Raw genomic sequence first — 12504 nt, forward strand, 5'->3', positions numbered from 1 at the left:
GCAACAACACATTAAAAGGATCATACACCATGATCAAGTGGGGTTTATCCCAGGAATGCAAGGATTCTTCAATATATGCAAATCAATCAATGTGATACACCATATTAACAAATTAAGGAATAAAAACCATATGGGGAGGGGCAAGATGGCGGAAGAGTAAGACGCGGAGATCACCTTCCTCCCCACAGATACATGAGAAATACATCTACACGTGGAACTGCTCCTACAGAACACCCACTGAACGCTGGCAGAAGACGTCAGACCTCCCAAAAGGCAAGAAAATCCCCACGTACTTGGGTAGGGCAAAAGAAAAAAGAAATAACAGAGACAAAAGAATAGGGACGGGACCTGCACCAGTGGGAGGGAGCTGTGAAGGAGGAAAGGTTTCCACACACTAGGAAGCCCCTTCGTGGGCAGAGACTGCGGGTAGCAGAGGGGGGAAGCTTCGGAGCCACGGAGGAGAGCGCAGCCACAGTGGTGCGGAGGGCAAAGCGGAGAGATTCCCGCACAGAGGAGCGGCGCCGACCAGCACTCACCAGCCCGAGAGGCTTGTCTGCTCAGCCGCCGGGGCGGGCGGGGCCTGGGAGCTGGGGCTCGGGCTTCGGTGCTAGTCGGGAGGGAGTCCGGGGAAAAGACTGCGGCTGCCAAAGAGGCAAGAGAATTTTTCTTGCCTCTTTGTTTCGCGGCGCGCAAGGAGAGGGGACTCAGAGCGCCGCCTAAACGAGCTCCAGAGACGGGCGCGAGCCGCGGCTATCAGCGTGGATCCCACAGCAACAGGGATGCAGAGGGAAAAACGGAGAGATTCCCGCACAGAGGCTCGGCGCCGAGCAGCACTCACCAGCCCGAGAGGCTTGTCTGCTCACCCGCCGGGGCGGGCGGGGGCTGGGAGCTGAGGCGCGGGCTTCGGTCGGATCCCAGGGAGAGGACTGGGGTTGGCTGCGTGAACACAGCCTGAAGGGGCTGGCACACCACAGCTAGCCGGGAGGGTGCACGAGAAAAAGTCTGCAGCTGCCGAAGAGGCGGGAGACTTTTTCTTGCCTCTTTGTTTCGCGGCGTGCAAGGAGAGGGGATTCAGAGCGCCACTTGGGCGAACTCCGGAGACGGGCGCGAGCCGCGGCTGTCAGCGCGGACCCCAGAGACGGGCATGAGACGCTAAGGCTGCTGCTGCCGCCACCAAACAGCCTGTGGGCGAGCACAGGTCATTCTCCACACCGCCCCTCCCGGGAGCCTGTGCGGCCCGCCACGGCCAGGCTCCCGTGATCCGGGGACAGCTTCCCCGGGAGAGCGCACGGCGCGCCTCAGGCTGCTGCAACGTCACGCCGGCTTCTGCCGCCGCAGGCTTGCCCCGCCTCCTCCGTACCGCTCCCTCCCCCCGGCCTGACTGAGCCAGAGCCCCCGAAGCAGCTGCTCCTTTAACCCCGTTCTGTCTGGGCGGGGAACAGACGCCCTCAGGGGACCTACATGCAGAGGCGGGTCCAAATCCAAAGCTGAACCCCGGGAGCTGTACGAACAAAGAAGAGAAAGGGAAATCTCTCCCAGCAGCCTCAGAAGCAGCGGATTAAAGCTCCACAAACAACTTGATGTGCCTGCATCTGTTGAATACCTGAATAGACAACGAATCATCCCAAATTTAGGAGATGGACTTTGGGAGCAGGATATATTAACTTTTCCCCTTTTCCTTTTTTTTGTGAGTGTAGATGTGTATGCTTCTGGGTGAGATTTTGTCTGTATAGCTTTGCTCTCACCGTTAGTCCTAGGGTTAGGTCCGTCCGTTTTTTTTTTTTTTTTTTTTTTTTTGGCTTAAAAATTTTTTTTTTCCCTAATAAATGTTTTCTTAATAATTTTTTCCTTATTTTCTATTTTTAAAAAAATTTTTAATAAGTTTTTTCATATTTTTTATTTAAAAAAATTTTTTTTCTTAATAAATTTTTTCTAAATAATTTTTTTCTTATTTTTAGTATAAAAAATTAATAAATCTATTTTTAAAAATTAAAAAAAATTTTTTTTCTTAATAAATTTACTCTTAATAATTTTTTTTCTTATTTTTTATTATAATTGCTTTATTTTATTTTATTTTATCCTCTTTTTTTCTTTCTTTCCATTTTTTCTCCCTTTTATTCTGAGCCGTGTGGATGAAAGGCTCTTGGTGCTCCAGCCAGGCATCAGGGCTGTGCCTCTGAGGTGGGAGAGCCAACTTCAGGACACTGGTCCACAAGAGACCTCCCAGCTCCACGTAATACCAAACGGCGAAAATCTCTCACAGATCTCCATCTCAACATCAAGACCCAGCTTCACTCAACGACCAGCAAGCTACAGTGCTGGACACCCTATGCCAAACAACTAGCAAGAGAGGAACACAGCCCCATCCATTAACAGAGAGGCTGCCTAAAATCATAATAAGGCCACAGACACCCCAAAACACACCACCAGACGTGGACGAACCCACCAGAAAGACAACATTCAGCCTCATCCACCAGAACACAAGCACTAGTTCCCTCCACCAGGAAACCTACACAACCCACTGAACCAACCTTAGCCACTGGGGACAGATACCAAAAACAACGGGAACTACGAACCTGCAGCCTGTGAAAAGGAGACCCCAAACACAGTAAGATAAGCAAAATGAGAAGACAGAAAAACACACAGCAGATGAAGGAGCAGGGTCAAAACACACCAGACCTAACAAAGGAAGAGGAAATAGGTAGTCTACCTGAAAAAGAATTCAGAATAATGATAGTAAGGATGATCCAAAGTCTTGGAAATAGAATAGACAAAATGCAAGAAACATTTAACAAGGACGTAGAAGAACTAAAGAGGAACCAAGAAACGATGACAAGCACAATAAATGAAATTAAAAATACTCTAGATGGGATCAATAGCAGAATAACTGAGGCAGAAGAACGGATAAGTGACCTGGAAGATAAAATGGTGGAAATAACTACTGCAGACCAGAATAAAGAAAAAAGAATGAAAAGAACTGAGGACAGTCTCAGAGACCTCTGGGACAACATTAAACGCACCAACATTCGAATTATAGGGGTCCCAGAAGAAGAAGAGAAAAAGAAAGGGACTGAGAAAATATTTGAAGAGATTATAGTTGAAAACTTCCCTAACATGGGAAAGGAAATAGTTAATCAAGTCCTGGAAGCACAGAGAGTCCCATACAGGATAAATCCAAGGAGAAACACACCAAGACACATATTAATCAAACTATCAAAAATTAAATATAAAGAAAACATATTAAAAGCAGCAAGGGAAAAACAACAGATAACACACAAGGGCATCCCCATAAGGTTAACAGCTGATCTTTCAGCAGAAACGCTGCAAGCCAGAAGGGAGTGGCAGGATATACTTAAAGTGATGAAGGAGAAAAACCTACAACCAAGATTACTCTACCCAGCAAGGATCTCATTCAGATTTGATGGAGAAATTAAAACCTTTACAGACAAGCAAAAGCTGAGAGAGTTCAGCACCACCAAACCAGCTTTACAACAAATGCTAAAGGAACTTCTCTAGGCAAGAAACACAAGAGAAGGAAAACACCTACAATAACAAACCCAAAACATTTAAGAAAATGGGAATAGGAACATACATATCGATAATTACCTTAAATGTAAATGGATTAAATGCTCCCACCAAAAGACACAGACTGGCTGAATGGATACAAAAACAAGACCCATATATATGCTGTCTACAAGAGACCCACTTCAGACCTAGAGACACATACAGACTGAAAGTGAGGGGATGGAAAAAGATATTCCATGCAAATGGAAATCAAAAGAAAGCTGGAGTAGCAATTCTCATATCAGACAAAATAGACTTTAAAATAAAGACAATTACAAGAGACAAAGACGGACACTATATAATGATCAAGGGATCGATCCAAGAGGAAGGTATAACAATTGTAAATATTTATGCACCCAACATAGGAGCACCTCAATACATAAGGCAAATACTAACAGCCATAAAAGGGGAAATCGACAGTAACACAATCATAGTAGGGGACTTTAACACCCCACTTTCACCAATGGACAGATCATCCAAAATGAAAATAAATAAGGAAACACAAGCTTTAAATGATACATTAAACAAGATGGACTTAATTGATATTTATAGGACATTCCACCCAAAAACAACAGAATACACATTTTTCTCAAGTGCTCATGGAACATTCTCCAGGATAGATCATATCTTGGGTCACAAATCAAGCCTTGGTAAATTTAAAAAAATTGAAATCGTATCAAGTATCTTTTCCGACCACAACGCTATGAGACTAGATATCAATTACAGGAAAAGATCTGTAAAAAATACAAACACATGGAGGCTACACAATACACTACTTAATAACGAAGTGATCACTGAAGAAATCAAAGGGGAAATCAAAAAATACCTAGAAACAAATGACAATGGAGACACGACGATCCAAAACCTATGGGATGCAGCAAAAGCAGTTCTAAGAGGGAAGTTTATAGCAATACAAGCCTACATCAAGAAACAGGAAACATCTCGAATAAACAACCTAACCTTGCACCTAAAGCAATTAGAGAAAGAAGAACAAAAAAACCCCAAAGCTAGCAGAAGGAAAGAAATCATAAAGATCAGATCAGAAATAAATGAAAAAGAAATGAAGGAAACAATAGCAAAAATCAATGAAACTAAAAGCTGGTTCTTTGAGAAGATAAACAAAATTGATAAACCATTAGCCAGACTCATCAAGAGAAAAAAGGAGAAGACTCAAATTAATAGAATTAGAAATGAAAAAGGAGAAGTAACCACTGACACTGCAGAAATACAAACGATCATAAGAGATTACTACAAGCAACTCTATGCTAATAAAATGGACAACCTGGAAGAAATGGACAGATTCTTAGAAATGCACAACCTGCCGAGACTGAACCAGGAAGAAATAGAAAATATGAACAGACCAATCACAAGCACTGAAATTGAAACTGTGATTAAAAATCTTCCAACACACAAAAGCCCAGGACCAGATGGCTTCACAGGCGAATTCTATCAAACATTTAGAGAAGAGCTAACACCTATCCTTCTCAAACTCTTCCAAAATATTGCAGAGGGAGGAACACTCCCCAACTCATTCTACGAGGCCACCATCACCCTGATACCAAAACCAGACAAAGATGTCACAAAGAAAGAAAACTACAGGCCAATATCACTGATGAACATAGATGCAAAAATCCTCAACAAAATACTAGCAAACAGAATCCAACAGCACATTAAAAGGATCATACACCATGATCAAGTGGGGTTTATTCCAGGAATGCAAGGATTCTTCAATATACGCAAATCAATCAACGTGATACATCATATTAACAAATTGAAGGAGAAAAACCATATGATCATCTCAATAGATGCAGAGAAAGCTTTCGACAAAATTCAACACCCATTTATGATAAAAGTCCTGCAGAAAGTAGGCATAGAGGGAACTTTCCTCAACATAATAAAGGCCGTATATGACAAACCCACAGCCAACATTGTCCTCAATGGTGAAAAACTGAAACCATTTCCACTAAGATCAGGAACAAGACAAGGTTGCCCACTCTCACCACTATTATTCAACATAGTTTTGGAAGTGTTAGCCACAGCAATCAGAGACGAAAAAGAAATAAAAGGAATCCAAATCGGAAAAGAAGAAGTAAAGCTGTCACTGTTTGCAGATGACATGATACTATACATAGAGAATCCAAAAGATGCTACCAGAAAACTACTAGAGCTAATCAATGAATTTGGTAAAGTAGCAGGATACAAAATTAATGCACAGAAATCTCTTGCATTCCTGTATACTAATGATGAAAAATCTGAAAGTGAAATTAAGAAAACACTCCCGTTTACCATTGCAACAAAAAGAATAAAATACCTAGGAATAAACCTACCTAAGGAGACAAAAGACCTGTATGCAGAAAATTATAGGACACTGATGAAAGAAATTAAAGATGATACAAATAGATGGAGAGATATACCATGTTCTTGGATTGGAAGAATCAACATTGTGAAAATGACTCTGCTACGCAAAGCAATCTACAGATTCAATGCAATCCCTATCAAACTACCACTGGCATTTTTCACAGAACTAGAACAAAAAATTTCACAATTTGTATGGAAACACAAAAGACCCCGAATAGCCAAAGCAATCTTGAGAACGAAAAATGGAGCTGGAGGAATCAGGCTCCCTGACTTCAGACTATATTACAAAGCTACAGTAATCAAGACAGTTTGGTACTGGCACAAAAACAGAAATATAGATCAATGGAACAGGATAGAAAGCCCAGAGATAAGCCCACGCACATATGGTCACCTTATCTTTGATAAAGGAGGCAAGCATATACAGTGGAGAAAAGACAGCCTCTTCAATAAGTGGTGCTGGGAAAATTGGACAGGTACATGTAAAAGTATGAAATTAGAACACTCCCTAACACCATACACAAAAATAAACTCAAAATGGATTAAAGACCTAAGTGTAAGGCCAGACACTATCAAACTCTTAGAGGAAAACATAGGCAGAACACTGTATGACATAAGTCACAGCAAGATCCTTTTTGACCCAGGTCCTAGAGAAATGGAAATAAAAACACAAATAAACAAATGGGACCTAATGAAACTTAAAAGCTTTTGCACAGCAAAGGAAACCATAAACAAGACCAAAAGACAACCTTCAGAATGGGAGAAAATATTTGCAAATGAAGCAACGGACAAAGGATTAATCTCCAAGATTTACAAACAGCTCATGCAGCTCAATAACAAAAAAACAAACAACCCAATCCAAAAATGGGCAGAAGACCTAAATAGACATTTCTCCAAAGAAGAGATACAGATTGCCAACAGACACATGAAAGAATGCTCAACATCATTAATCATTAGAGAAATGCAAATCAAAACTACAATGAGGTATCATCTCACACCGGTCAGAATGGCCATCATCAAAAAATCTAGAAACAATAAATGCTGGAGAGGGTGTGGAGAAAAGGGAACACTCTTGCACTGTTGGTGGGAATGTAAATTGATACAGCCACTATGGAGAACAGTATGGAGGTTCCTTAAAAAACTAAAAATAGAACTACCATATGACCCAGCAATCCCACTACTGGGCATATACCCTGAGAAAACCATAATTCAGAAAGAGTCATGTACCAAAATATTCATTGCAGCTCTGTTTACAATAGCCAGGACATGGAAGCAACCTAGGTGTCCATCATCGGATTAATGGATAAAGAAGATGTGGCACATATATACAATGGAATATTACTCAGCCATAAAAAGAAATGAAATGGAGGTGTTTGTAATGAGGTGGATGGTGTTAGAGTCTGTCATACCGAGTGAAGTAAGTCAGAAAGAGAAAAACAAATACAGTATGCTAACACATATATATGGAATCTAAGGGAAAAAAAAAAAAAAAAAAAAAAAAAAGAGGTCATGAGAACCTAGTGGCAAGATGGGAATAAAGACACAGACCTACTAGAGAATGGACTTGAGGATATCGGGAGGGGGAGGGGTGAGATGTGACAGGGTGAGAGAGTGTCATGGACATATATACACTACCAAATGTAAAATAGATAACTAGTGGGAAGCAGCCGCATAGCACAGGGAGATCAGCTCGGTGCTTTGTGACCACCTAGAGGGGTGGGATAGGGAGGGTGGGAGGGAGGGAGATGCAAGAGGGAAGAGATATGGCAACATATGTATATGTGTAACTGATTCACTTTGTTGTAAAGCAGAAGCTAGCACACCATTGTAAAGCAATTATACTTCAATAAAGATGTTTAAAAAAAAAAAAAAAAAAAAAACCATATGATCATCTCAATAGATGCAGAAAAAACTTTTGACAAAATTCAACACCCATTTATGATAAAAATTTCTCCAGAAAATGGGTATAGAGGGAACCTACCTCAACATAATAAAGGCCATATATGACAAACCCACAGCAAACATCATACTCAATGGTGAAAAACTGAAAGCATTCCCACTAAGATCAGGAACAAGACCAGGATGTCGACTCTAGCCACTCTTATTCAACATATTTTTGGAAGCCCTAGCCACGGCAATTAGAGAAGAAAAAGAAATAAAAGGAATACAAATTGGAAAAGAAGAAGTAAAACTGTCACTGTTTGTAAATGACATGATACTATACATAGAAAATCCTAAAGATGCCACCAGAAAACTACTAGAGCTAATCAATGAATTTGGTAAGGTTGCAGGATACAAAATTAATGCACAGAGATCTCTGGCATTCCTATACACCACCAACAAAAAATCAGAAAGAGAAATTAAGGAAACAATCCCATTTACCATTGCAACAAAAAGAAAAATACCTAAGAATAAACTTACCTAAAGAGGCAAAAGACTTGTACTCAGAAAACTATAAAACACTGAGGAAAAAAATCAAAGATGACATAAACAGATGGAGAAATATACCATGTTCTTGGATTAGAAGAATCAATATTGTGAAAATGACTATACTACCCAAAGCAATCTACAGATTCAGTGCAATCTTTATCAAACTACCAGTGACATTCTTCACAGAATTAGAACAAAAAATTTTACAATTTGTATGGAAACACAAAAGACCCTGAATAGCCAAAGCAATCTTGAGAAAGAAGAACGGAACTGGAGGAATCAGGCTCCCTGACTTCAAACTATACTACAAAGCTACAGTAATCAAGAAAGTATGGTACTGGCACAAAAACAAAAATATAGATCAATGGAACAGGATAGAAAGCCCAGAGATAAACCCACACACATATGGTCACCTAATTTATGACAGAGGAGGCAAGAACATACAATGGAGAAACGACAGCCTCTTCAATAAGTGGTGCTGGGAAAACTGGACAGATACATGTAAAAGAATGAAATTAGAACACTCCCTAACACCATACACAAAAATAAACTCAAAATGGATTAAAGACCTAAATGTAAGACCGGACACTATAAAACTCTTAGAGGAAAACATAGGAAAAACGCTCTTTGACACAAACCACAGCAAGATCTTTTTTGACCCACCTCCTATAGTAATGAAAATAAAAACAAAAATAAACAAATGGGACCTAATTAAACTTAAAAGCTTTTGCATAGCAAAGGAAACCATAAACAAGACGAAAAGACAACCCTCAGAATGGGAGAAAATATTTGCAAATGAATCATCAGACAAAGGATTAATCTCCAAAATATAAAATCAGCTCATGGAGCTCAATATCAAAAAAACAACCCAATTAAAAAATGGGTGGAACACCTAAATAGACATTTCACCAAAGAAGATATACAGATGGCCAAGAGGAACATGAAAAGATGCTCAACATCATTAACTATTAGAGAAATGCAATTCAAAACTACAATGAGGTATCATCTCACACAAGTCAGAATGGCCATCATCAAAAAATATACAAACAATAAATGCCGGAGAGGGTGTGAAGAAAAGGGAACCCTTTTGCACTGTTGGTGGGAATGTAAATTGATACAGCCACTATGGAGAACAGTATGGAGGTTCCTTAAAAAACTAGAAATAGAACTACCATATGACCCAGCAATCCCACTACTGGGCATATACCCTGAGAAAACTATAATTCAAAAGGACACATGTACCCCGGTGTTCATTGCAACACTATTTATAATAGCCAGGACATGGAAACAACCTAAATGTCCAATGACAGATGAATGCATAAGGAAGTTGTGGTACATATATACAATGGAATATTACTCAGCCATAAAAAGGAACAAAATTGGGTCATTTGTAGAGATGTGGATGGACCTAGAGTCTGTCATACAGAGTGAAGTAAGCCAGAAAGAGAAAAACAAATATTGTATATTAATGCATATATGTGGAATCTAGAAAAATGGTACAGATAATCCTATTTGTAGGGCAGGAATAGAGACATAGACATAGAGAACGGACATGTGGACACAGTGGGAAAGAGAGGGAGTGACGAATTGGGAGATTAGGTTTGACAAAAATACACTACCATGTGTAAAATAGATAGCTAGTGGGAACCTGCTGTATAGCACAGGGAGCTCACCTCAGTGCTCTGTGATGACCTAGATGGGTGGGATGGGGCGGAGGAGGTCCAAGAGGGAGGGGATATAGGTATACATATAGCTGATTCACTTCATTGTACAGTAGAGAAACTAACACAACATTGTAAAGCAATTTTACTCCAATAAAGAAAAGAAAAAATAAAATAAAATTCCACTGTTTTTTCCACTAGTTAGTTGAGTCTATAAGTCAGGAACTGGAAGCTAACCCTTTCCTATAGCTGGTGCAGCAAATGCAACAGTTTCATGAGGCTGTGCTTGCCAGAACTCCTCAGTCACAAATTGTTCACTTTTACATTTTACGTTTCCTGCAAATGAGTCTGCTTAATAAAAGTTGGTCGAATGTCTACACCTCATGCCAAGGAAGCCTGGGAATGATCATTTAGTGCTTCTACCAAGGGAAGGCTAGATTCATGATACTGGAAAGCCACCAGAGTGAGGCAAGGATATTCAAAAGATTTAGGGCTGCCATAAATGACAGGTGTGTCCTGAGAACCATGTTCACACTTTTTTCTACAATTATTTTGATTCCGTTACCACTTAGTTCTCAAAAGACCCACCTTGTGCCTGTGAAACAGCTTAATTGTGTTATTTAAAGAGGTAGCTACTTCTACTCTTCTCAAGGTAACTACACGAAGAGAGACATGAAGAGAGAAGTATGTTGGCGTGCTCACTTATTTTCTATATATATCTAGGCCAATATTTGTTAGTTATATTTACAGTTAGAGAAGTTGCATGGAGGTCTCTATTAGAGGTGGTTCTTAAGTTCTATGTCTTTCAAGAAATCTTTTCAAGTAGAGCGCATTGCCGCTGCTGGATGTCCTAATTGGTTTTGAATAGTGCTGAGACAGATGCTACCGATGAGGTCTCCATGCTCATTTTGTCACACATATATGGGTTATGTTGAAAGTCTCAAACGTCTTAGGAAGATGCTTAATTTAGTTCTACTTAAGAAGATGGAGGTTCTTTTATTGTTAAATATAGAAAGGCATAAGGTAAGTGAGTAGCATGGGATAGTTCAGTCCGGGAAGTGAAGGATATCTTTTCTGGAGGAGCAAGGGAATCATATTTGGATTTTTGTTAAAATGATTGTTCTCGCTCCAGCAACAGAGGGCTGTTACTCTACAGTTCTGATATAGCAAATGGCTAAGATGAAGCTGGGATCTTCCTCCTTAGTCTATTTAATAGATAACTGCAAGGTGGAAAAATGAAAGAAAATTTATCTCTTTTTTTCTAAAAAGAAAGCTATTTTCAGCTAGCAATCCTGTAGCACACTGAAAGGATAGCATTATGTGCGTAATGTAAAATACCATAACTCTCTAGTAAATGGACACTTATCCTATGCAGCTGTGAAGAGGTAATTGGAGTCCAAAGTGTAAAATACAATGGAAGGTTACTGAGGCATTTTGAAGAGGTTGGGCTGGATTTTGTAATACATGTGTGGTAACATTCTTTATAGCCTACAATCTTTTGTGTAGTTTGCTTTTAGAATTTAATAAGCCTAGGGTTAGAAAATTTGGAAGTTATTTATTCCCTCTGAGACATCCAAAGGTGGTATCTCTCTGACTGCTAGGGAAACTGATATCAATAAACAGGAACTGCGTTAGTGTTATTTTGATTATTTTTAGTTTCAGGGTAAAAAAAAAACCCCAAAAAACATAATCTCTGCCTTTGGTATTTTTTCTCAAATCTTAGGATCTGGGCTTTTAAACCTGGGGGCTGGACAGCTCTAATGAAAAAGTCAGGGTTTCATCCATGAATCCAGGGCTTTTAACACCTCAGTTTGTGCACTGAGTTGTACTTTCACAAGACCCAAATCATCAGCATTCCTTTAATAGCTACTCTGCAGGTATAGAGGATTCCCTTCTTCAAAGAGATCAAAGAGTGTATTACTTTATTATTTTTTAAGTCTAGCAGTATTCTAAGAGAGAGAAAGACTGTAGCTAGTGAATTCCTTTAAGTTTCCTTCTATTTCTAAACGTGTCTGAATCAGTTTCCATCCCTATATTATTCCCTTTTATCTCAGTGAAAAGGGGAAAAGGAATGATGTGAATGCATGCCAAGCAGTGCACTGGGCTCCGTACATGTGTCATCTCTACTTGATTCCAAGTTCGACATGAGCTGAACACAATAATTATTTTCCTTCTATCATATTTGTGATACATGATCATTGGAGAGAATTTAAGGAACACAGAAATTACAAAAAAGAAAAAAAAACAGTTTTCTCAGAAACCCAGAACCTACCTGTTCTCTCGAAACAAATTCTCACCATTCTTCTGAGACATAAATTATTCTCTTTTCTATTGTCCGTTATTTTCTTCACTCTCCTTTCCCCTCAGTCTACAGTTGTTCTAGAAACTCCCCAATACTAGCAGGAGGGTTTTTTTGTGTTTTTTTGTTTGTTTGTTTGTTTTTACTAATTTTCATCTCTTTTATGTTAATTCTGAATTTATCTTCCTTTCCCTT

This window comes from Eubalaena glacialis, chromosome 14 (genome assembly GCF_028564815.1).
Source record: "Eubalaena glacialis isolate mEubGla1 chromosome 14, mEubGla1.1.hap2.+ XY, whole genome shotgun sequence".
Lineage (NCBI taxonomy): Eukaryota > Metazoa > Chordata > Mammalia > Artiodactyla > Balaenidae > Eubalaena > Eubalaena glacialis.